Genomic DNA, 26423 nt, shown 5'->3' with positions numbered 1-26423 from the left:
CTCTACAAATATAGTACTTTTTGATTTTTTGTGTGCCTAACTATTACTGTCTAAGATACATCACTAAAGAAAAAACAGCGAGTCAGACATGTGATGTTATCAGTGATGTCATCAATGACATCTGTGATGTCATATTTTATGTCCTGGGTGTTAGTCTTAGCAGTGCAGGGTGGTGGCGCGGGTTATGGTTGCTTAGCTTCCCATAACTGGCGAATTTCAGGGGTTTTTTGGTTTTACTTTGAACCATAACGTCCCTTTAACAACGTTTTTTTACTGCATTTCATGGGTTTTTAGTAGCGCAACTTAACCATAATATCCCTTTAACAAAGTTTTCTAGTGATATATATATATATATATATATATATATATATATATATATATATATATATATATATATATATATATATATATATATATATATATATATATATATATAATAAAAACTGTTGGCCTTGCCAATACTCAGAGTGCTGTCCCTCAAGCAGCAATTAATAGGAAATGGGTCTTGAGGGCACGATTATTTTCAGTGACTCTTTTAGAAGAAAATGTCAAAGTCTAAGATTCGGAATGATAGAAATGTGATGGGCCGTCTGAATTTTAAAGGAAAATCCCATCCCAGATTATTTAATTTTAGAGTGAAAAAGTGAAAAGAAAAACGATGTATATTTAAACCTATAAAACGCTGTGTGCTTCTGTGACAAGTTAAATATGCTTTGCATAACAAAAAGTTAGAGCCTTGGTTTCAAACAATCATAAAGTATCTTGATAATACCACCCACCTGGGAGTTTTCAGAAATATCAAGTTGACCCGTGTCGTGTGTGAATAGAATTTCGAGCCTTGCTTCCTTTTCACGCCTTCTGTTTATCGTAGACAAGCATTTATATGTTTATATCAACACTAGGGCCTGATTCATGGATTTTTTTTTTGCACGGTTCAAAGAGACTGCACTGCGAAAAGTGATTTTGCATTGCTGACACAAACCCTGATTAGTGTAACTGTGCAAAGTGTATTTTTGCAGTACAAAATCAGTGAAAAGTCAGTACAAATTAATTTTTGCAGTACAAAGTGACTTTGCACTGATTTCACTGCAAACATACACTTTGCACAGTTCCATGAATCAGGGTTTGTGTCGGCAGTGCAAAGTCACTTTTCAGCAGTGCAAAGTCACTTTGAACCGTGTATAAAATTCCATGAATCGGGTCCTGGAAGTACAACAACGCACGCAGAGTTTAGAATGTAACACTCAAATATTGCAACGCTAAGGGCCTGATTCATGGATTATTTGCACCGAAAAAAACGGATTTGTGAGCCATTCTGCCCACAAATCACCATGTGTTAAACAGGGATTTGCGGGCAGAATGGCACACAATTCCCGTTTTTTTCAGTGCAAATAATCCATGAATCAGGATATAAATCTCTTGTTTTAGCAAATTTGTGTACACACCACCATGCCAACTGTGCTCTGCACAATGTCCTACACATGCTATTGACCGTGCAGGTTGTCCAGCTTCCTGCGTACGCAGGCGGTTCAACCCTTAGGCCTCTTGTTGCATTCTCCTACTCATAGTGCTGAATTTATAATGCCAAAAGTGGAAAAGTGTTTGAGAATGCAAAGAGACACATAAGTCAGCAATATCATCTCACACCTGGAATAGTGTAAAGGAATACATCTCCGCATCACAAAGAACAGACAGCTTGAGTAGCTACTTGTAGTAAATTAGCTGAGAAGTGACCAGTCATTACCCTTTAGGTAACTTTTAGGCCCAGAATGGCATCCGCTGGTGACTGAAAAGCCAATGTAAGATGGCGCCAAAGACGTCATGGGACCAGTGAAAATTACTGGGTAGTTTCACATCCTGCAAACTTTCCAAACCTTTTCTTAGTTCTTTCTAGAAAAGTTTGAGGCCACCCAGAGGTACTTAATTATGGCTGTGCAAGGAAGGACAAGCTACTGCATGTCTTGCAGGGGCCTGGTACGCCTCGCCAGGCAGCAGGGCATGTGAAACTTTTTCACATGTCCAGTACTCTTGCAGTGGAAATAGAAAAACACCTTTAAGCTATTCTTGGGGTGTTGGGCGTCATGGAGTCAATGTGGGGGAAGAAGGGGAAGGGGTTCGTGGGTAAGGTTACATGGTGGTCAACCCATGAGTGTCCACTATCATCCAGATTTAGGTAGTTCATCTAGCTGTTCGTTTTGGCAAAGCCTACATCCTTGGTGGAATGCAGTGCGCCCCAAAAAGCTTGTGAAACCCATCCATGCCATGTAAGCGATACTCCAACTGGCCTCCAGGACCACATCACTCAGCAAATACATTGCATTTGTGTAGTTCTGTATTTATAATGCAATAATGAATCTTCAATATTCTAAAAGAAAGGAAGACTATGGGCCCGATTCATGGAAATGTGTGCCTGGAAAATACTGGATTTGCACATTAAAATGCGTGCGGAATACTGTCAGTCGATTCACAGAATCAATTGCACGGGATATTTTGCCGACTTGTGTGGTTTACCAGCATGCTCCGCATGTCTCTGCGATTGCCTTGTGTGAGAGACCACCCAGGGCATGGGCAAGGCTTATGCAGAGGGTGCATTTGTGGGCGGAACATGGAAAATGGTGAACAACATGCCAGAAATGTGGCATTATGATCGACGGCACACAGGCAGTCCATGGCACACCCACATGTGCACACGACAAAGCTTATTCATGGATATGACCCGCAACCTCTCACCTGCGTAATGCCCACGCAAAGCCTTCAATCTCTCTGCCACCGAAAAGCAGGCATACAAAATTGCGTGGAGGATTTGCAACTTTGGAGGTGAGTTTGTATGTCAATTTAGGGGTACGTGCATGAAGACAGGGTTCCGATCGTAGTTAGGGGTGCGCATGCGCAGCATAGTGGGGTGCAGGAACGGTGTTTCCGGCTGTTTGCACATAGATTTTCCAGAGTTATAACTCGGGGTGCCTGTGACAGTTGCAGGGGACATCCTGCACAGGGTCCCCAATGTGCAGGCCTGCTTGCTGGAGACCCCCCACACTGTTTAAAGGGTACATGCAGGCGTGTCTGGAGAAAATGCAAATGTATCTGTTTCTGGTTGTGTTGGCTTTGCGTGGGGGCATGTCAGGGGCGTTCCGGCCACGACTAGCGGATATGGGTCATTTTTGTGAGAGATTCCACGAACATGTGAAGTGCGCAGTGTAACTTCTGCACACTGGTTCACGCAGGGTCGTTCTTGGCACACAGGAATTTCAGCGGATTAATGCATACTTTTCCATAAATGGGTCCCAAATGCGTAAAGGAAAAAAAAAGAAAAAAGGTTTGGCAAACAACTACAATCTAACATGGGAGAACGGTTCCATGTTGAAATACCGAATTTAAAATAACGAGAACAAAAATTCTGATTTTTTTAAATCAAATTTCAGAACGCCCTTTTGGGGTTTTTTCCCACTTTTTTTATTTTAAATGCAGGAAGTGGGCGGGGTGCAGTGCCCTACATTCCCCTTACCTTAATGTATTCCCTTACCCAACCCCTCATCTATTTTTTTGTGAAAAAGTGCAAACAGAAGAAAACGTTGATTAAAAATCTCTATGATTTCAGCCACGTTATTTTGTGATTCGTTTTTTGAAGGGAATACCTGTGACAACACTGAACATTTTTGAGGAATCCGTGTAAATGTAACTGGCATTGGCACCGTTGTGTCAATATTACTTGCTTCTTTGGGCCCCAAAATGGTGTGACTGGGGAACCACTTCTCATGCAGACTGCTATCATGCGTATAAACAATGCAAGGAGTACCCCTGCACCAAAGGTTCAGGCTAACACCTGCCTCTCTTGCAGTCGTTTATCAATTGACTATGGCCGCTAGGGTTGATGGGAGTTCTAGTCCAAAACATCTGGATGCCAAAGGTTGCAGACCCTTTTCCTAAAAGTTGCTGTAACGTGTTCTCACTGTAAAACTCTCCAATCGTCCCTTTACTAGGTTTGCGCTATAAAAATGCAACCCATATAATAGGTTTTGACATCAATTGACATATTGGCGATTGTTTTGTTGACCTTTGGATGGTCGAGATAGCATGTTGCGCATGTTATTGTTTGAATCTGTGAGCTAGGGTTCAGACACAACACTGTAGCATGGCCCTCCCTCAAACGAGGGAGGCAATGGCCTTTCATGTTGGCTTTCATGTTATGGTGTGTGAAGTTTCATATGTCTGAACATTCCACACTTATCAATCAATACATGGTGCGAGGGAGGTTTCACCAAGCTGTTCCATTTCCAAAATGGCAAGTCAGTGTAGTTCACTGATTTAAAAATGTCCACAGCTGTTTCAATTTCTTGCATATGACATTGTACTATGGGGAATGATAAACCTTGTTAATCAACTTACTTCATTGTATAACTGTCTAACAGTTCTGCAGATATGCATTGGTCGTTGTGCTCTTTAGCACTTTCATTCTAAATTTGACGTATTTTGCCTAGCATGGTCTTATACAAATAAAATAATTTGCATGTGATTTGGTGCTCTCTCTGCCAGCGTTATTCCAGACTCAGTAATAGTTTAGGTTTTCAAAGACACTTATACGTAAAGCATTGCACGTTGGTGAAAAGCTAAAGATTGGACGGGGTAAAATGAAATCTACTTCCTACATTGGAAACTGTGGAAGCCGCAGAAGTGATCAAATCTCGGCTTCTCTGCTTGACCAAACTATGTGATCCTGGGGAAAAATCCCTTTGCTGTGCCCTAGCTTCCTAGCTACTAACATTTGGATCACTGACAAGTGTTTGTTTTTTTTTGGTTTTCCCAAATGTGTATTGCTCTAAAACACACGCTCAGGACAGGGCTCATGGATATTTCAATAGATAACAGTTGTGTTCCATGCGTAAAAATACTGTTGACCATTTACATAGCACATACCAATGGCTTATTTATTTATTTTCCGCCTCATCACAACGCCGAGATTAACGCCACTGTTCTCTTTTCTCAGGAAAGTTAAATAAATGATACTGCACATATTGGTAGGTGGTAGTAGGGTCCTGAAAACGGCATTGCTTGCTGGGTACCTTTCAGAATACGTCTATCCCCAAATATTACCGATTCATCCGTGTCCCTGTTTACCTCCTGCCAAGAGTACGATGCACGACTACGGTACTCATCATGCCACCCACTGTTTCTGGGCTACAACCTCATAACACAGGCACTACATGAAGTGAAACCCACGCCACGGCATGATTAAGGTGAGACACAAGGAAGGGGTAACAAAAGAGACAGCAGGGTGCCGTGCAGATCCAGCTTCAGGGACACCCTCCCCACATGATCCCATTTCCCGGCACAGACCAGTGAGGAGCAAGGGTGCATGGGCCGAGGAGACGCTGGGGGACCGGGAACAGCCGCCGTGGGCCCAGGAGCGCAGCCACGACGGAGACATGCCAGATGCGGTCTCGGCTCATTTATTTAAGACAAGTAGCTTTCTGCGGCATCTAAAGGGCAGGTAATCAGCTTTAAAGTATTGATTTAGCGCAATAAAGCAACGACAAACTCGCAGCCACAATCTTATAATAGCCTGGGTAATAATTGTAGCATTATTAAGTATCGTTCTGCGCAGATGATTTTACAACTAGGCCATGCACACGTTTTCAATTTGCATCTGAATAGAAACATTTCAGATGTGGGCCACTCGTCTTCCATTAAAGGAACCACCAAACCCTCAAATATTGCAACACTCATGCCCTATTGGTGACTTCCGGTCAATATTAGACACATGTCGTCACCGTAGAGGCGTTGCCTGGGGCGGTGGGGGGTGGTGCTTAAGGGGCTATAGCCCTGGGTCTTTTGCTTGTAGCCCCAGATAGAAGGTCAGGGGCTACAACCAAAAAGGCAAGCTAGCCCCTAATCCTGAGAGTCCCAAAATTACCATAGCCACGGATCTTTTCCAGATTTAGCAACACCCCTCACCTCGATGGCCCTCGAAAAGACACATTATGATTCACAGCCTTCATTGCTAAAAAGGAGATCAACAGGCTCTCTCGTCGGTGAAAACCTCTGTGCTCAACCGGTTGGCATAGTACAGTTCAGCCTGCCTACAGTGCGCTGAGCGCGCGAAGGCGCCGGTGCAACTGCGCGGCCACCGCCTCCCCGCTATCACTCACAGGAACCCCAGGGGATTCAAAGAGAAATGCAATTTCCATGAGCTAATTTTGAAGTCACAGTCAGGGGTTAGTGTTTCAAAGTCAGCAGATGCTATGAACAGTTCATCACCGAAGTATGTCAGAGCTACAAGGAATGTGAAAGTCTCCACGAGAGTCTGCTATAAGCGAACTCGACACAGCGCTGAAACAATTCTTCCTTAAAACGAGCCCTATACGAGCTATTGTATTCCTGACCCTGCACCGAGGGCACAGACTCGTTTGCTCAAATTGCACAAGTTTACAAAGGTTAAACTGATGGCCGCAGAGTAGCAACACATTTGCTAAATAGTTTAGTAGATCATACAGTAACCTAGCCGTCTGTGCCTTGGATGGGTGCTAGCACCCAGAAGGCCCTTTACATCTGCAAATGCTGATCTATGAAAAGAGGTCTGAGCCGAAGCACGTCCAGGACAAAGGAGCTGAACAAAAATATCTATGAAAGAAAAATGTTGCAATCATAGTAAACTTCCACACCAGATATTCTCTAAATCTGTAGCCAGTGTATCTTATTGTGAAGTGGACCTCAATTAGGGGGGAGGGCCCTGCGGATCCTCATTCTAGGTCCCATGCGCACCCACTATTTTCATTTTTGTAATCGTCTGTGTTTTAGACATATTTGTTGCAATATACCCCACCAAAGACAGATCAAGAAGAACTCAGAATAGCGGTGGGCAGTACACAGCAAGAGGTCTACACATGTTCCATGCATTTAGGGGCACTTCCTCGGGACTGTATAACTGTTATCACGGGTTGCTCATTTGGATAGAAGCTGGCTACATCCACACACTGCCTTTGGAAGAAAAGTAATGCCTAAAAGTAAACCAGGAGGGATCCCAATATTAAAGGTGAGACAGTGACAGTCCAACCGGTACACTTCTTTCTCCTCTTTTGGTAATCTGGGCTGATGGCAGGCTGTACTTTTTAGGAGGTGTGTGAGCTGGTGCAATCCAAACAACAATATTACTGTGGTAAAGTCCACAAAAGGATCACACAAATGCATATATAACCAATAAAAACACTACCCGCCCAACCCAGTAAGGGGTAACACAGAGAAGGCAGACTTTACAATAAAGGGACACTCTGGAGATGATGACAGGGGGATTAGGCAAATATCTCAGCAGCAAAATGTCGATATTTATGGATATTTATTTTAAAAGGGGAACTAAATCATCACCAAGGGCCCTTAAAGTGGACCAATGGGTCAGGGCCTCTTCCAATGCCATAAACATCTTGTCTTTCGGGCTTAACAGCATCAAGATAGAATTGTGGGCATGGCCCAGTTGTGCTTTCCCGATGGTGAGATGGGCTGTGAGATTGAGTGGGCAGCAAATACACAGTGTGTCACTTGCACCCATAGAGTCAAGCTGGTCAAGTCAAAATGGTTTGCTTCAATGGTCTAAGTCGGCATCTGGATGGCTCGAAGTGCATGTACACGGTTTGAAGTACTTGGTGTGTGAAATACAGCACCCAGGTTCCCATAGTGGCTCAAAGTGAGTCAAGCTCGATCAAGCCCATTTCAAAACAGCATCTCAAGGCATACAACAGATTTTGGGTAGTTTCTTGGGCTTTGCAGTTGCAGAGAGCCCCAGCCCAGGGTCTCAGGGGCAAGGTGAGTTCTTTCTTCTGCCGTTACAAAACAGGAAGCTTTGTACAGAGCCCTTGCATGGTTCTGTCGCCTCCAGTAGCAGAGTTCTGTGTATCAGTGCATCAGTTGCAGTGTGCCATGGCTTGCCGGCTGGTCCTCCTACTTTGGCCCTGGGAATGGTCAGGGAGAAGAGCTATACTCTTCCTTAGTAATCCCAGTCTTCAACTCTATGGCAGAAGAATTTGCAGTAACTGTATCCCCAAAAGAGTTCCAGATGAACCATTGTTGAAGTCCTTCCTGGTTTTGAAATCCAAAGATGAACCAACCATGGGGGTATTTACACCCTTAATATAGGCAAAATGCTACAGTGTATTCATCCACAGCAAGCCTGTTGTTAAGGGTTGTTGGGATGCACGTACAGTATCCCAGCCAGGTTAAATAATTCTGGTTGGGAAAAACCTATTAGAATGAACCATTGTGGGTGCAGATTGAAGGTGTTGCTGCAGAAGCGTACATGTTGTTTTAGTAATGTGTGACACATATTAGATACTCACACATAGCAACACATAAAGAGCAAAAAAATGCATTATTGCTGTTGTTGCAGAGGTCATAGATAGGGCAACATACTTGTAGTTACACAATGTAGTAGTAAAGGGCCTTTGCCTGCTGATGTAATTTCTAGAGTGCTTTGTCTGGAAGTGGGGGGGGAGAAGATTGGGAGCCATTACAAAACCACGTGATGAGACCGTTCTGTGGTATGAACCTCGCTAGTGGACTACTCTAACCCTGTCCCCTTAACCTGTTTGCCTCTATTAAAAGGTGCTGTTTTGTGAAAGTGGGGTCTTGAGATATCGAGTTGCTCTGCGCCCTATGAGAGATGTTGCATTGCTGTGAAAGTACAGAGACTGCCCCTTGCTCCGTTGTAATCAAGAAAATCAAAAAACCTTTCACACATTGGCTGCGCCACTTACGTGAAACAGAACTGCTGTAGTAATTGCTATGTGCAGATGTTTTGCTTTTTATTTTAACATAATGGCCCTTCGTTGAGACACGTGTTTCGGCACATACTTGTGCCTTTTTCAATCAGGGCAATAGAAGCTTTCAGTTGTTGTCATGCAGGTCTTTCATCAGAAAGTGCATGGTAGACACAGGTTAAATCCCTCCTACATTATGTTAAAATAAAAAGCAAAACATTTGCACATAGCAATTACTACAGCAGTTCTGTTTTACTTAAGTGGCGTGGCCAATGTGTGAAAGGTTTTTTTGATTTTCTCTATTAAAAGGTGTCTGGTAATCAGCAGTGTGTTATGAGATGACCAATGTCATGTCAGGACTATTTTTGAAGCATCGGTTTCTAGCGGACGACGTAGGGAGTGTTCCTGTTCCCTGGAGGAAGTTGTTGCCCCTCGTCAGTTGGAACAAAGAGAGGTTTCCTGGGTTGGACCCAACATGATTATTCTGGCTTTACCTAGGCCATACAGTTAAAGCACACCAGACCCAGTCATGCATGAGCCGCTGCTCACCAGGCTAACAATGAATGACACCAAATATGTGTGCCTGTATAATTGTTTAAGTTCGGTAACTACCATGTCAAAATCTGATATGGCTGTGCAGAAATATTTAGGTATTAAAAGCTGACACCAGGATGGCTAGATTGCACAATTATGATATTTTGATCCAAATGTGAAGACAGTTAAAAGCCACCTCTGACTATTGGAAATGCGTGTTGCAATAGTTTTCTTCAGGAATCCACATGAGATCTTTGACCCTGCATGCTGCCACTTCAATGCAGCTGCTGGGGATATCAACAGACAGTTCCTGCAAGGCACATGTGTACATGATGCCTTGTGGCATGGAATGTTATGTAAGGGGGATCTCATTAGCAGATGTCATATTCAGAAACAGAATTGCCCACATTATTTTAGAATTAAATAAAAAAAAAAGATCAGGATATCTCACCCTCACCAGATATCATTCTGTCAAAGTTAGAGATTCTGGCAAGGGCATAAAACAATATTCAATAGGAAGAAAAACATCTGGCCACAAAGTCGATGGTGTCATGTTGCAATACTGTGTGTTGAATTGTTTTGAACCGTCACCCAGTCCATCCTCGCAGTGCCACTACTCCTTTGCCATATCTCCACTTCTACATAAACACTCATACACATCCAGACAATTATATCACCCCATCACACTGAAATAGGAGATCTAAGAAAGTCTTCACTAGACCTTAAGACATCAATCAGTGCCGCAATAAAGACAAAAAGAAAAAAGGTCAGCATTGTTCCATCACTACATGCGTTTCAAACATCACTCAAACACACGTATAACTGTATACATACAAAAAAGTATTTTCTGATTTTTAAAAATGTGTTCATCATTGTAGAACCAGGACTAGCTTCAGAAGCAACTGAATGCATGGACTGACGCATTGTTATTCACATGCACAGCTTAGGAAATAATTAGAGCTAAAATAGTTACCATCCCCGCCCCCCTCCCCACCACCAAGATGAAGGCATACCTCTCAACGGACACACCTCTGGCAGTATGTCCCGCTGTGCCGTCGTTTCACAAACACGGCAAGACCTGTACCATCCATAGACTGCAATGGACTTTCACCTGCCAAGAACCGAATCACTTGATGCCACCCTTCCTGGCGGCTCAAAAGGTTGGGAGGTTTGTGGACGGTGCACACACACGGCTTCTGCTGGTGAACTGCTTCTGGAGGGACATTTCTTGATGAACGGGTTCAGGGGGTTGCTATTTGGTTAGGGAACATTGGCACATTTTTTTTATACGTATAACATGAGCCCGCAGCTGACCTCTCATTGGAACAGGAATATTAGGTATATATGCTGTAGCATAGACACTATAGAAACGGCGGCTAGTGCTCAAGAGCTGCTCAGTTCTACTTGTGATTGGTTGTTTCATCTCGGTTCTACATGTCTTAATGGACTTGGACTTTTGAAATGTTATAATACTGTAGGACTTAATATCCATAGACACCTGTATGATGCACCCACTACCATGTTTTTTAAAGTGCAGATGCTATTACTTTGGCTCCGAATTTCTGCATATACCTGCATTTTAGCCCTCTTTGCATGGAGGACACACTCTGATGCAGTGAGAGTTAGAACAAGCCTCTGAAAAGCAGAGAATTGTCGTTTTTGTGCTGCATAGGATCAGCATTTTGCAGTCTTTGCCATGATAGTGCTACCTGACCATATGATGGGCACGGCTGGGAGATCATGTGATCACGTGGGTATATGATGACAGTGCCTAGCAAATGCTTGACTAGGGCCTATAAAGGAGCCACAATTGCTGACTTTGTAATGTGTGTATTTCAACAGGTATGAAGAGACACATATATCTGAAAAATCAAGGGGCTGAAAGTACACTTGCTTAAGACGTTTTTCTTTACACCGCCAGCTGGTTTTCTGCTGCACTGAAGCCAGTACTATTTACAAGACGGCCTACAAATAACAACGTCAGCCCATACATATCTATAGTTTGTTGTCACAGCACAATAGAGCTCAAGATATCCCAGAGATATGTGTTTTGTGTGAGGAGGGGTGAGTTATGGTCAGGAATGGCTTCCGTGATGAGCATGGCTGTGGGTCTTCAATGGGTTGGTAAAGATACCAGCCAACACCCACAGGTTGCGTGTTCCTCCTTGCATCCAATATTCCTCCCATCTCCAATCTATACTCCAATGGAAATAATGCAGGTGGCTCTTATGAAGCTCACCAGAGTGAATCCAATGAATGAAATGGGATGCAACATGTCCAACTGGAGGACATGTCCACAAAAGCAATTTTGGACACACAAATACATAGAGATATAAGTGCACGATGCATAATAGCGAGCAGAGCAATTTGCATAATGAACTGATTTCAAGGCGCGAGTCCCAACATCTCTGATAGTCACGTGTCCATCGCAGTAATTGCCTCTGAATGCCGCGTCCAGTGGGTGCCTTTCAAGCCGACGAGTGAGGCTGAGATTGCCACTTCATAAGGCTCCTTAAGCAATCAGTCCTTGTGTTTGCCGAAAGGGATGATTAAAATCCCACAGAAGGGGCTCAGGCAGGTCCTGGACCTCTCATTTCAGAGCCCAATTGGATGTGCTGATGTAAAAAAAAAAAAACTAAAAAGAAAAGCAGAAACACAACGATAACAGCAATTTTCTACAGGAAAGCAGGATCAACAATGGGCCGAAAGAATGGCTACAGGCCCAGCGTGAAATGCCATTCCCAGCATACACAAACACTTAAGCTTACAAAGAAAACAGGGCTCAATGACAACAGCCCCACTGCTGGGAGGAAGTTGGCATATGGCATAACTCTGAAAAGTTGAGAGCCTATATGAATGGTGGATATCATCAGCACAGGCGGGAACATGTGTGGTCATAGCAGACGACCAATGCAATGACGTGTGTTAGTTCTAGAAAGGTCGAGCCCCGGAAGCAGTTTTCAGCCGGTGATAAAGAAATAGTGTAAATGGAAGACAGTGCTGCTTCCATGTTCCAGGTGGCCATTCTCTTTTGGCTTACTTGACAGACCAACACTGACTAGCTCAGCAGATATGGCCACACTTTATGTCATGTGAAGCATCAAATGGCCAGGGACGTCATTTCACCAAAATGCCAGTGGTAGCAGAAGTGACATCACACAAGCCTTGACCTCTGATGACATCACAGGAAGTGATGTCCTTTGACCCCACCCCGAATTGACATCACAGGAAGTGATGGAACACCGACTTTCACCCCTTGACAAAATAGGAAGTGGCATCACATAGCATTGTTTCTAAGTACACTATGAACAATATGGTTATGATATTACTGTAAAGTGATATACATTTCATAAAATAATGGATCACCATGTGTATCATTGATATCAGCGCGTAAGGCCCATATTACCAAATTACTGTGAATGCAAGCAGACGTCCAAGGCCAAACGATAATGATGTGATATTATATAGTGCTTACGCTTAAGCACTTCATAAAGAACAAATATGCACACAATATCACCCAACCTGTGTTGGTACTCATTTATCAACCTCAGCAGGATGAAAGACTGAGTTGACCTTGCCGGGAGTCGAAACCTGCAGATCACACACACATTGCAGCAGCAATCGCTCAACTCACTGAGCTATCGTACCAGCTATAGTTATCAGAAAACCAGTCACTCCAGAAACAAAGAGCCACATGCTGGTGGCCACAGCCCAGGAGCCTCAATTTACTTGTTTAGGGGTAGCAAAGGAGACCACAGGGGTAGCAAGGGAGACCTCAGGGGTCGCAGGTGTGACCTATGGTGACCCCTAAATTATGTCCATGCATATGGCGTGTTACAACAATCACACTGACAGCTATAGCCGCGTGCAACAGGGTTGCAGCCTCACATGACTTGGTACTGTCATCATGAGCGATGTACAGGCAAATTGGTCAAATAGTAGGCCAAATGATGTCCTTATATAATCTGTTCCAACATGGAATTTCTTTAAAAAAGCTACATGTGCTATGCAGGGCTATCAATTGGGGGTTGAAAGTGGTTGCAATTGCGACACCTGGCAACTCCTGTGAAAGCCCTGGCTCTGCCTCTGCGACCCCTGGGATCTGCAGAAGCAAGAGAACGGAAGAAAAGAGGGCTCTCAGACGGGAGCCCTCTTTACAGTCATTTCTTTTTTAAGTCAGTCTGGCTTCAAAAAGAAATGATTTCTGATACATTTTTAATTTCTTTTTTATGTTAGACTGACTTCAAAAAGAACCTTTTCCCCTTGTCCTCACAAGACCTGGAAGGCTCTGTCTCCCCTGCTCTGCACATGACAAGACCCAGAGCGGGTTCCTTGCATGCGTGGAGCATGGGAGATAGGCCTGCCTGCTCGTTGGAGCAGCAATGGATTTGGAAAAGGTAAGAAAGTGTTTTTTGCGGGAAATGTGTGTGCATGAAAGGGTGTGTGTGTATGTGTATGTATATTATGTAATGTGTGTGAGTGCATCATGTATGGGTGGCTGGGAGTGTGAGTGACTGGTGGAAGGCTGCAGTATACATGAACAAGTGCATGTTGTGCTTGTGTTCAATACCTAGACTACTTACCCCTAATCTTCATTACACCTAGTCCTGTGAATGTCAGCTTGCACCACACCTAGACACAATTGTGAATGTCAGCTTGCGTCACATCTAGACATAATTGCGAAGATTAGCATTGCGTCATATCTAGACAGAATTGTAAATGTCAGCTTGCATCACATCTTGACAGAATTGTGAAGATTAGCATTGCGTCATATCTAGACAGAGCTCTAATACTAGCTTGCGTCATATCTAGACAGAATTGTGAAGACTAGCCTCAGTCACATCTAGAAAGAATTGTGAAGATTAGCTTGGGTCGCATCTAGACAGATTTGTGAAGTCATTTTGCATCACATGTAGATAGAACTGTAAAGATTGGCATTGTGCCACATCTAGACAGGATTGTGAAGATTAGCATGCACCACTTCTTAACAGCAATGCCACTAACCAACCCACTAAACAATCTCACCACTCTGCATATACATCTCAAAATCGAACTAAACACAACCATACATCTAATGCACAACAAACTTCACACACTGCAACAACAAAATATACTAGACATAGCCTCACACAACATCACACAATGGCTCCCAACCGAAAAGCACACCTAAGCTCAGCGAACGATGCAAACTGAACTGAGGCTTCCAACAGCACATCACCACTCCATTGCCTTTCTCCCGCTCAATCCTACTAACCTTCCTATGGTTTTCCCTGTTCAGATCTGCAAGAGAACCTGGGGAACACTCCGGTGGTGATGGTGCATGGTACAAATACCTTTAGTTTAGTTAAGTTTATTATTTATATTGCGCCACCTGGCCCTGAGGCATCCAGGCGCTTGATATGGTTACACAATAGTGAATGTGTTACAGGGAAGTGTTACAAGCATGGTAAGAGTATGCGAGCATTACATGAAGCAAAGATATTATAATACAGTTGCTGATAATATACACATTATAAAGCAGTTATGGGAAATATACAGATTATGACGTATTTACAAGGTTTGAGAAAGTGCAGATTATACAGTATATACACATGAGTTGTACTAAATCGGCGTTTTATACTTCTTTTGCCAGTTGCCAAGTTTTGGCGCTGTGTCTGAAGCGGTGAAAGGATGGTTCGGATCTCAGATCGGTAGGTAGTGAGTTACAAAGTTTGGCGGCAAGCACTGGGAAGCTATTGCCTCCTGCTTTTTGGAGCTTAATTCTGGGTATATTTAAGCAGTGAGTTTGGGCTGATCTGGTTGGGCTAGATGGTGTATGGCGCATGATGTTGTCAGAGAGGTATCTAGGTGCTTGGTTGGATAAGCATTTGTGTGTGAGAGAGAGTGTTTTATATTCGATTCTCTGAGGTATAGATAGCCAATGGCAGTTGTGTCTGGTATAAGAGATGTGCTCGTGTTTGGGTATGTTCATGGCTGCTCTTAGTGCGTTATTTTGGATAACTTGAAGCTTGTTATTGTTCTTTTGGCTGGTGCCCAGGTAGAGAGCGTTACTGTAGTCGACTTTGGATAGTAATAGGGCTCTGGCTAGGGTGGTGCAGTTGGAGGTCGAGAGGTAAGGTCTACTGGGATTGATAAGCTTACATGTGTAAGCGGTGGCGGATGAGATAGCGTTGATTTGTCTTGTCAATGTGAGGGAGGAGTCAAGGTAAATACCAAGAGTTTTGACGCTGTTGGAGATCGAAATGTTGTTACCGTCAATGGTGAATGTCTGAAAAAGTTTGTCGAGTTTATTAAGTCTGGATTGGGAGCCTAGGAGAAGAAGCTCAGTCTTGTCGTCGTTGAGGCAGAGTCTGTGGTTGGCCATCCATTCTTGGATAATGGAATAAATGTTGTTGAGTACTGCATTGTCAGTGAAATAATTGCGTGTTAGTGGGATGAGTATTTGAGTTTCATCGTCATAGTTCGTGTAGATGACACCCAAGTGATCTAGTATGCCAAAGAGGGATTTTGTAAACACATTGTTTAGTGTGGGGAAAACACAGGAACCCTGGGGGACGCCGCAAGTGACGGGGACTAGTTTGGCAGAGGCTGTGGGAGAAAAGACCCTCATAGATCTGTTATTCAAGAAGGACTGAATCCAGGCATTGGCCTTGTCAGAGAATTTGGCTGCTGAGGCTAGGTGTTTGCAGATAATGTCATGATTTACCATTTCAAAGGCGGCCGACAAGTCAAGAAGGAGAAGAAGGTCTAGTTTGCCGTTGTCTTTGAGGTTGTCCATTTGTGTCTTGAGGTCAACCAAGGCTGTCTCTGTGCCGTGTTTGGGGTGGAAGCTTGATTGTCTTAACCCTAGCAAGTTAATTTTCTCTAGGTTGTTCTGGATCTGCAGGTAGGCAGCTCTGTCGAGGATTTTTAGGAGGAAGGGCACAGTGGTAATAGGTCTGTAGTTCATGGGGACACTGGGGTCTAGAGTGGGTTTCTTGAGTAGTGGTAAAACCCAGGAATCCTTTAGGTTGTTGGGTACAATGCTATGCTGGATGTGAAGGATGAAGTTATTACTGATGTGATGAAGGGGGCAAGATGTTTGGCAGTGTTTTTGATAACTGGAGCGGGGCAAATGTCGCCTTGGCATTTGGATGTTTTAGAGAGTTGATTATGTCTTCAACCTCTTTGGTAGTGATGGTGGAAATTCAAATAGGTTATTCTCATCCAATCGTGAGGTGTGGGTGGGAGGGATGTCTTTGTCTGTGAAAGTGAGACTATCTTTCTTTGTCTATCTTTGACTCAATTTTGGCATGCAACATAGCAATTTTGCCAAGGAGTGCTTCTTGTATGTTGGTACACCAAGAGATGTCTTTGGTACATGTGTCTGGGATGGGGGATGGGGACTCTAGGTCTCTCAGGATGTTGAAGAACTCTTTGGTGTTAGATTTGTCATTGCAGATTCTCTCATTGCACATGTTTTTTTTGTTTGAGTGATGGCTGACTTATAGGTATTGGAGGCAAGTGAATAGGCTGTTTTATTGTTGGTGGAAGGGGATTGCTTCCATGCTGATTCAGCTTGTCATTTATTTTTGCGGAGAGTTTTTAATTCAGGAGTGAACCATGAGTTGAGGTGTGAGCGTGTTTTGGCTTTCCGTAGTTTGAGAGGTGCTACTGTATTTATGGCCTTGAGAATGGTAGTGTTGTAGAGGTTAACTAATTCAGTTGAGTTGGTAATGGTGGGTGTGAAGTCGATGATGGGATGGAGTAGAGGGATGAGTTTTGTCAACTGTGATATTTGTGCTGTTTCTTGTGAGTGTGGGTGGAGCGTTGGGAAGGGTTTCAGGTGTTTGTTTGTCTTTGTTGATGGTGAAAGTGATGAGGTGATGGTCAGTCCAGGCACAAGGTGTGTTGGAGAGGATGGTGGTGTTGCAGATGAGGTCTGCTATCCAGTCGAGGATGCAGCCTTTGTTGTGAGTGGGTTGAGATATGTGGTTTTAACATTTTAACATTAACAATGTGGCATGACATTTTTACAGGGCATCTATGATAATGTACTATATGGTCGAGGTGTATGTGCACAACCTGCTATTTTTCCTTTTACAATCAACTTTGTCACAATTGAGTAGGATTGAGTGGGGTGCAAACCCGCTGGAAAGGGGCCTCCGTGAAATGGCACTAGAGTAAGAGTGAGAAGAAGACCTTGGCCGTGAAGCCAGCATGCGGGCTGCACTCCCTAATACCATGATGTGGTATGATTCCTTTGTGAATTTTTTTGAATAATTAATCTCAAAAGCATTTTCTTGTAAACCGGGTCATTTTTCAAATTTTGGCTTGTTTATTTCCACATTAATGTGATACAGTTATGAATCACTCTTCTGGCAGATGCCGAGAATGAGCTGCATTTGGCCTATGCATTTCGGATATGTGTCCTTCCTCAGGACCAGCTCATGCTGGTTAATACTAATTCTTAACCAATTGCTGGTTAGACCCCACCAATCATAAAGGTTTAAACCATTATCAATGAGTACACACATTATTCCACGTGATATTCATTCCACAATGTAGTACAGTTATCAGAGTCATCATTTGCATGTAAAACAAGTAACCATTACTAAAATACCAGATGTGATGAATTTCACAATCAAGAAATGGTGCATGATTGCCACAAGTGCATAGTCCCAAATTGTCATAGCCCAGCATATGTGGTAAGTGCAATATACATACAGGTCATTTATTATATTCAAAAGATAAGCATTCAATATTGGTGTTAAATATATTCAGCATATACATACATGTCAGAGTGTTTCCACATGTGATGAGAAGAAAACACTAGAAAAAAGAGGAAAATAATCTAAATTAGCAAAGCGTGTAATGGTTATAGAGTTATGGCTGACAATGCACTCTGTGGACACTGACATTTGTTTGAATACAAGCATACACTAACCTGTATCTGTATCCAATATGTAATCTAAAACACATAAATAACAAATCTTATGTGAAGTGGCGCGGTAAACCTGATCATCACAGCTAAAGTAACATCATTATAGTGCTTAATTTGATTGAGGCGAGTCTTACCTTAAAATTCGAAAGTGGGCTTAAAAAGTCTGGTTTCAGATTGTGACAAGTGCAATCAGGGCGCTGTGAAGGATAGTGAAAATAGTGATCAGAAAAGTGCTTTGGTCAATGTGTGCAACTGATATGCTGTGTCCAGCATACTGTGCCTATCTTGGAACAAATGGAAAATGTCTTTGAAGACGCCGCGGGTGCGCACGCTTTGTCTATGTGTTGTAGATGTTAGGGAAAGGTTGCCATCGGAATGCTGGAATGCATAGGAAAGACGGCGGTCATCTTAAAATGGATAAGACTTTAAAGCATATTAACTGGAACTAGTGTGTTAGAAATCTTGTTCTGTGCTAGATACTGTTGGTTCTACAAAAAGAAATGAACACTTATATAAGTAGATTTCCTCACTGTTGTGAAGAAAATAAACATGAGAAAAATAGAAAATGAAAATAACATTAGTATTGTGAAATGGACCGCGAGAATAGACAGCAAGAAATGTTCACAACTCTGGTATCTCGTGGAGTTATATGGATGGCTCTAAAGGAAGGTAGAGTGTGAGTCCCCCACAGTAGTGCGAGATCTGTCCATAGGTTGTGTAATGATATATGCACTATGCTAATGTGTTAATGACTCATTGTGCTATGGGTGCTGTGTCAAAGATGCTCAGGTTGACTGAAGTTAGAAAAAATTTGAGTGTTGGTGTCACATGTTCTGTTATAATCTACACATAAGGTGTTGTGTGCCAAGATCTTGTATATATGATGGAGTGTGGTCTCATATGAGATGACTCCATACTTGTTCTCATGCTGCCACACGCAGAGGTTAATCAATGCGTGGCTGCATCCAATAGCTTCTCAACCAGAGGTAAACTGACATGTTGATAGTGACATGAAGTTACTGTAGCGTGTACATGCCTGCATCAATCATGGTACCGCACGAGTTGATGACTAAAAACCACAGGTGTTCTGTAGGAAAAATTATCGTATACTTGCATGCAGATGTTGCATGAAAGAATAGTAAAGGATAGAAAAATAAGTATTAGAAAAATAAGATCCTGCGTTAAGGATACTCAGGAGGTTGGAGTCTGAGTGTGGAAATGGGAATATGAAGTTCGTTTTGTATATGTTCCTGTGAGTTCATGTTTATCTTCCTGTATGTAACTGCCACTCTAGTTCTATGCGGTATGTGTAAATGCTACATTGTGTATTACAGTGCACTCTAGTGTGTGCTACCAATGGAATACTTATGCATAGTCTGTGCATATCAAGCTTTAGTGAAGCACAATAATCATTACAGAAAACAACTGAGGTTCAATTCTTTGTTCATTCCATTGGGTGTCAACGAGTCTAATCTCTCAATCCAAAAGGCTTCCTTCTGTGCCCGCCATTTCTTCATGCCTCGATTCTGTCCTTTTGTTGGTATCACTTCTAATATCACAAACTGTAGCTGGGTCATAAAGTGTCCATTGGCCTTAAAGTGTCTTGCGACTGCCGAAGTCTGGTTGTTATTTCTAATATTAGATTTGTGTTTGTTCATCCTTATTCGAACCTTGCATGACATCTCACCCACATAATACTTCCCACATGGACATTTAATCACATGAATTGCATTTTCAGATAGACATGTAGTGTGTTGCTTGAGCTTGATTTTTTCCCCTGTGCGAGGATGTGTTACTATGTTGCCTTTGATGACATTGTTCCAGTTACCACAACTCATGCATGGGTATGTTCCGGGATGTTTGTCTGGTTTAGTCATAGGTGCTTTGCCTCCAGTGTCGACTAGCATGTTTGTGCAAATTCTTGCTTTTTTGGTATGCAAACACCCACGGTTGTGGAAACAAATCTTTCGTTCTTTCGTTACAAGTGAGTATGTTCCATCTGTTTTGGATGATATTCTTGATCTGTTTGCTTTGGATGGAAAATGTGGGTATTTGGGCTCACAGATTCAGTTTTTTTTGTTAGAAGTTGTTCACGTTCTTGTGTGTCAGTTTTGGCACGGGCCATGGATAAATCGGTCTCCGGATAGCCTCTCAATTGTAGCTTTTCTTGTAACTTCTGTAACTGTGTTTGGCAGTCTTCTGAATTGCTGACGATCTTTTTTATTCTCAGCATTTGTCCACATGGGAGATTGCGTAGGGTGTTGGGGGATGAAAACTCATGCGATGCAAAAGGTTGTTCCGATCTGTTTGCTTGGTATAGAGGGTGGTATTTATTTTGTTGTCCTTAATTACTGTTTGTATGGGACAATTGGAGCGAATAAAGACTTTCTAATGATTCTCCTGGTATTCATTGCCAAACACTCCTGCTTCAAGTATGACCATAAATGCTATTCACAGGTATCTGGGACAGCTATGGGGGCCATCATGGCACCAGCATACGCAAACTGCTTTATGTATCAGTTTGAAACAACTCATGTTCTTAACAATCAGAGATGGAAGCCACTTTTAAAAACCTGGGTTTGTTACATAGATGAGATTTTTAGGGTATGGACAGGAAACAGAAATGAACTGCAAGAATTCTTAGTGTACCTCAATGGAATTGACAGTTGCATACAGTTCACATCGGAGATTGGTTATCCACGTATCCATTACCTCGACGTACAAACAGTAATTAAGGACAACAAAATAAATACCACCCTCTATACCAAGCAAACAGATCAGAACAACCTTTGATAATATGGGACTATGCACTTGTGGCAATCACGCACCATTTCTTGATTGTGAAATTCATCGCATCTGGTATTTCGGTAATGGTTACTTGTTTTACATGCAAATGACAACTCTGATAACTATACTACATTGTTGAATGTGTGTACTCATTGAATATGGTTTGAACCTTTATGATTGGTGGGGTATTACTCTAACCAGCAATTGGTTAAGAATTAGTATTAACCAGCATTAGCTGGCCTTAAGGAAGGACACATATCCAAAATGCATAGGCCAACTGCAGCTCATTCGATGCATCTGCCAGAACAGTGATTCATAACTGTATCACATTAATGTGGAATTAAACAAGCCAAAATTTGAAGAATTACCTGATTTATAAGAAAAACATCTGTTGAGATTAATTAGATGAAAAAATTCACAAAGGACTATAACCACATTGTGGTATTAGGGAGTGCAGCGTGCACCTTTGGCTTCACGGCCAAGGTCTTCTTCTCGATCTTTGATAAAATAAGCATGATAAGTGTTATTACCTGTCTAGAGTGACATTTGGGTGCAGGCAGTCAAGTCATTTCTTACTGTGGCCCGACATTTTTACAGGGCATCACTAATACATTAAGCATGATAAGTGTTATTACCTGTCTAGAATGACATTTAGGTGCAGTCAGTCTAGCCATTTCTTACTGTGTCTTGGCAATATTGTCTGTGTATTGCTAATGAAGTGAGCATCCTAAGTGCTATTACGTATGTAGACTACCATTTTGTTGCAGCTAGAGTAGCCATTTCTTACGGTGGCTTCAGATTTTGTACTGGGCATCTCTGATAAAGTAATCCTATAAATGCAATTACCTGGCTAGACTAACATTTGGGTGCAGCCAGTCCTTACTGTGTCAGTGTATTTTTTTCTGGGCAGCTTTGACAAAGTAATCATAAAAAGTGTTATTCCTTGGTTAGATTGGCATTTTGGTGCTGCCAGTCAAGGTATGCCTTACTGTGGCATGGCATTTTTTACTGTGCATCAGCACCGCTACAGCAAACATGATGTGTTATTATGTATCTGGTCTGCATTGCACAGCCAGTTTTGACATGCTTTCTTATGGTGGCTTTGAATTTTTAATAGCAAAGTAGTAAAATAGCTCAGCATGGTGAGTACTCACTGTTGAGAGCTGTGTGCGATCTGCAGTTGGCATGTTCAATTCCTGACAGGGCCTACTCAGCATTTCATTCTTCCGAGGTTCATAAATGTACACCAACTTTGGTTGGGATGATATGTATGTAAATATGAGCTACGTACAGCGCTTTGGCTATAGCTCTATATAAATACCAAATCATTATCCTTAAAGCATTAATGCTCCTATGCACTGAATGTGACTTGCATCTATTGGATTTTTTGGATATTGTATTATCATAGCAACTGGCAATGTAGGTGAACCTCTTGTCATATAATGACAATACCCGACTTGCAGCTACAATTGGAATAATATGGAAGTAACTGGCCATACACTGCTGATGTGGCATATCCATGCAAGTGCCTCAGCCTATTTCTTTTTTGTCTATATAGTTTATTAAAAACTTGAACACATTTTTAATCATATACTTCATAACTCTTAATTCATTACAAATGCCAATACATTATTTCAGGCACAACATTCTAAAACAAGCATTAAAGACATGAATTCATTCAACACCATACAATATAATATCATATTCTATATACTTATCAGGGCCTCCCTTTCTAGCTCCCAAGATTACATTTTCCACCTAACTTACAAGTTACTCCCTATCCTACTTCATTATGGTGGACTAACAAAAAAAGAAAAAAAAAACCCCTCTCTTTGTCTATCACTATTAAAATATTCACGGTAGCAATGGTCATTGACATAAAGTATCCATACCAGATACTAGCGCACTTGACTTCACTGTTCGAATCCTCTAATCTCCTTATGCACTTTCCCAACCACATTTTCCTCGGCCGTAGTGTTGCGCTACAGCCAATCAGCCATTGTTTTAGCATTTCTGCTTCTACCAGATTTTTACAAAGCCGACAATGTTCTGTGAATAAAGCCCATTATGTCTTATGTATTATATATTAGAACATGTTAATATATAGATGATGGTCTTTTACATCATGTAAGTGTGGCTCCAAATATGGTAAGTGTAGTCAGGTGTAAACATGGAGTGCAGAGGTTTGCAGGTGTGTAAGGGATCATAGAGGATCGAGCACCATGAACATTGAATTTTGCCATGGCAACGTTTGCACATAATACAATTGCAGTAAAATGTGCTTTACAGTGCAATATGGTTTTACCAGGCGTTAAGGACAGGACCCGCAAAGGGACTTTGGAGGTAATAACGGTAGCGCAATTTGCAGTACCGTTATTACCGCCTTCCCCATTCCCATTGAGCCCTACGGTGGCAGAAATGGGAATGGGGAAGGGCCATGGTGAATGGGGAATTACCCCCCTGCCAACCTTGGAATGGGGCAGTAATTGCTCCATTCACCATGGCGTAATCGGTAAGGTTCCGGCGGCAACCATGGCACTAATGGCGCCATGGTTACCGCCTGGATCGTAATGAGGCCCATGATATGTCCAGCCACTTCCTACTTCATTTGCCTACACTCAGCCTCTTGCTCAGCTGCAGCCTTCAATTGTCCAAGTGCATCCTTTGCCAGAGGCAGGATCATTTGTCCCGACTACAATCATATGTCCAGCTACAACTATCCCTAACCCTGTGCCACCCACGTGCAAGCACCAGTGAGAAGCTCTGGAAAGGTGGGGTCCTTCAAAGGGAAAGGAAAGATAACTCTCCCCAGACAGGCTCATGCCTATGCATATTGCCTACTTGGAGCTGGAAGTAGAAGTTTGGGCATGAGGGGTCCCAGCGAGAGGAGCTCCAAAATGAAGATCCGCTCCAGAGACTTCCATTCATAGCATGAACTACCTGGGTAAGATTCTTCTGCTCAGAGATAGATCAAGAGAGAGAGAGGGAGGAAAAGTGATACAAGAGAGAAAGAAAGTGTGTGTGTGTGTGTGTGAGAGAAAGAGAGAGAGAGAGAGAGAGAGAGAGAGAGAGAGAGAGAGAGAGAGAGAGACAGAGAGATGACTCCCAAGTGGTTGCTTTTTCTACACATTGGATTGACTAGTAGGACTGTGGTCACAGGATTCTCTCCTCTCTACTGCTCTCCCGATGTCTGCAAAATGTCAGAGGCAAAAGAAGCACAGAAAGAGGGCAACACCCCAGTGATGAACTCTGTTTACTGCTATTGGCATGAAGAATAGAAGTGTTCCCACTCCTCCTTTCTTCTCCCCTGGCTCCTTTCCACAGAATAGGTGGATGTGATAAGGCATATGGAGGAACTGGGATCATTACTGCTCTTAAGGCAAACTCCCCCTGAGCCCACCTTTTCTATCTGTTAACAAAGCACTTGCACCAGAGTTTGAGAGGTGGGATGGGGCAGGATAGTGTTATCAAGGCTAGTTGTGTCAGTGGTTGAAGGATACAGCAAAGGATTATTTGAGTGAATCCGTATCCCTCAGATAAAATATAAAACATGTTTTGCCCCAAGGTATAGTAAAACTAGGAATATCTAAATAAGGATTATGACATGCTAGATGTTATTCTGGTTTTGTGAATCCTTTGCTAATTAAATACATGCAGTGGCTAACTCAAATGGGCCACAGGTTGGTTATGGGAGGTTATGGTTGACTAGCTACAAAAGTTCATATTTGGAAGTCTCTTGCAATGCAATAAGTAATTCTCAGAATCAGAGAAAGTGTAATCAGTACTTGCCATTGGATGTGTTGGAGCCCTATTGTGGAAACCACCAGTGAATCAAAACTGGTGTTTTCACTTGAATGCTTGCCACCAAGGCAAACCAGTAGGGATGTTTGGGCCAATATTGATGTGCTTTGCAATGAGTGTCCTGGCATTGCTTAAGCTTTGCATGTGTTTTCAAGACACATAAAGCACATTGTACATGCTACATGGAAATTACACTCGCCTAGTGTGGCTCCAAATATGGTCTTCTAGAGGCTAAAGTAGGGTTGTGCCTCAAACACCAGTTTGGTGTGAACATTTCCAAAGCATTTGTTTCCATAAAGTATGGGTGAAACATTCTAAACTTAAACAAAATGACCCGAATATTATACCTTTTCAGTGAGTCAAGATTTTCAGAAAATTATAAGGGAACATAATAATATGATTTGGGTTATCCATGTTAAAATAGTATAGAAAGGGCATGTAGTGTGTCGTTTCCTCACTAGTCTTATTCCACAAATAATGAGCCAGGAGGTTGCTAGAGAAATCTCCGGATAAGATTTAGGTGAGAGAGATGGTGAAAAGTAATAGTATTGAGTTGATTGAGAAGTAGAACATTTAAATTGATGTTAGTTGAAGGACAGGTAGAGCAGTGAACTACTTGAGGGACAGACAGTAAACTAAAGAAGGATATGCCATGTTTTGTAAAGCCATTACTATGGACTCTACAGCATTACAGTGAGCAGTTCTTGCAAGATGAGACATGTGGAATCTGTCAGTGTGAGGGAAGAACAGCACAGAATTGTCTGGAGGAGGGAAGGAGATTCATTTATGTTCAGTGTCTGTAATTTAATGTGCTATCTTTGAGTAGCCATACGAAATTCTATCTAGTCATTGCCAAGAAAAAGGTTGATCATTCAGGGTAGGCTGGGTGGGATTATATTGAGTAGCTGTCAATTTGTTTTCTTTTAGTTCCCATTCAAAAAAACAGTTCCAGAGAACAAGTCTTATATTTCTTATTAAGCAGAAGCTGGTTATATTCAGTGGCCGTAAATCAGTGTGCCAGCTTTAAGTGGAAATAGCAAATATTAGCTATAGGTGGTTATTAGTTGTAAAAAGGTCTTACATTTCTTGCCATGCAGGACAGTAATATTTCTAATGTCTGTAACTGATTGTGTTGCCTTGTATTGTCAAAACACTATCAGAGAAAAAGTCTTACATGTCTTGACAATCAGGAGGAAATTATAGTCAGAGGACGATCAAAAGATAGCTAGAGTGTGATCATAACTGTTAAACGGGAAGATGTGGGTAAGATGGGGTATCTGGAGTGTTGGTCTCCTCCCAAATATGACCTTGTGGACTAAGCACACAGCTCAGCTCACTGCTCTTCATCTGATTGGCACTAGGTCCAGCAAATCAAGATTAGTGATATGTGATCCTATTTCATGAACTTCACAAGTACCTTGAAGCAGTATTTTTTTTTTTTTTTTTTTGTAACATCTAGTTTTTTTGCAAACTTTTATTACAACTCTTTTTTCCAGACGTTTGGTGACATTTTTCCTTGTCAAATTACACTTGTGTTTTTTAATTTAGTATTGTGTCCAAGAAATTTATTACTGAGCAGGTTAGGGAAGTCGAACTTCCGCTCAGTATCCGAAGCCATAGAACTTCCATCTCGT

At 42.2% G+C, this 26423-nt stretch overlaps 1 protein-coding gene across 5 annotated transcripts in view; it reads right to left on the bottom strand.

Moving 5' to 3' along the window:
- LINGO2 (leucine rich repeat and Ig domain containing 2) overlaps nucleotides 1–26423 on the bottom strand; it is a 5916036-nt gene that overhangs the window by 3087307 nt on the left and 2802306 nt on the right. The window contains exon 7 of one of the 5 annotated variants that reach the window (XM_069630911.1): nucleotides 18053–18089. The exons of the other annotated variants lie outside the window; for them this stretch is intronic. The gene's annotated coding sequence lies outside the window, so the exon portion shown is untranslated. The remainder of the gene's footprint in view (nucleotides 1–18052; nucleotides 18090–26423) is intronic. 5 annotated transcript variants of the gene reach the window in all.

Source organism: Ambystoma mexicanum, chromosome 6q (assembly GCF_040938575.1).
Source record: "Ambystoma mexicanum isolate Mex_15411 chromosome 6q, UKY_AmexF1_1, whole genome shotgun sequence".
Lineage (NCBI taxonomy): Eukaryota > Metazoa > Chordata > Amphibia > Caudata > Ambystomatidae > Ambystoma > Ambystoma mexicanum.
This window is presented reverse-complemented; position numbering and strand designations above follow the sequence as displayed.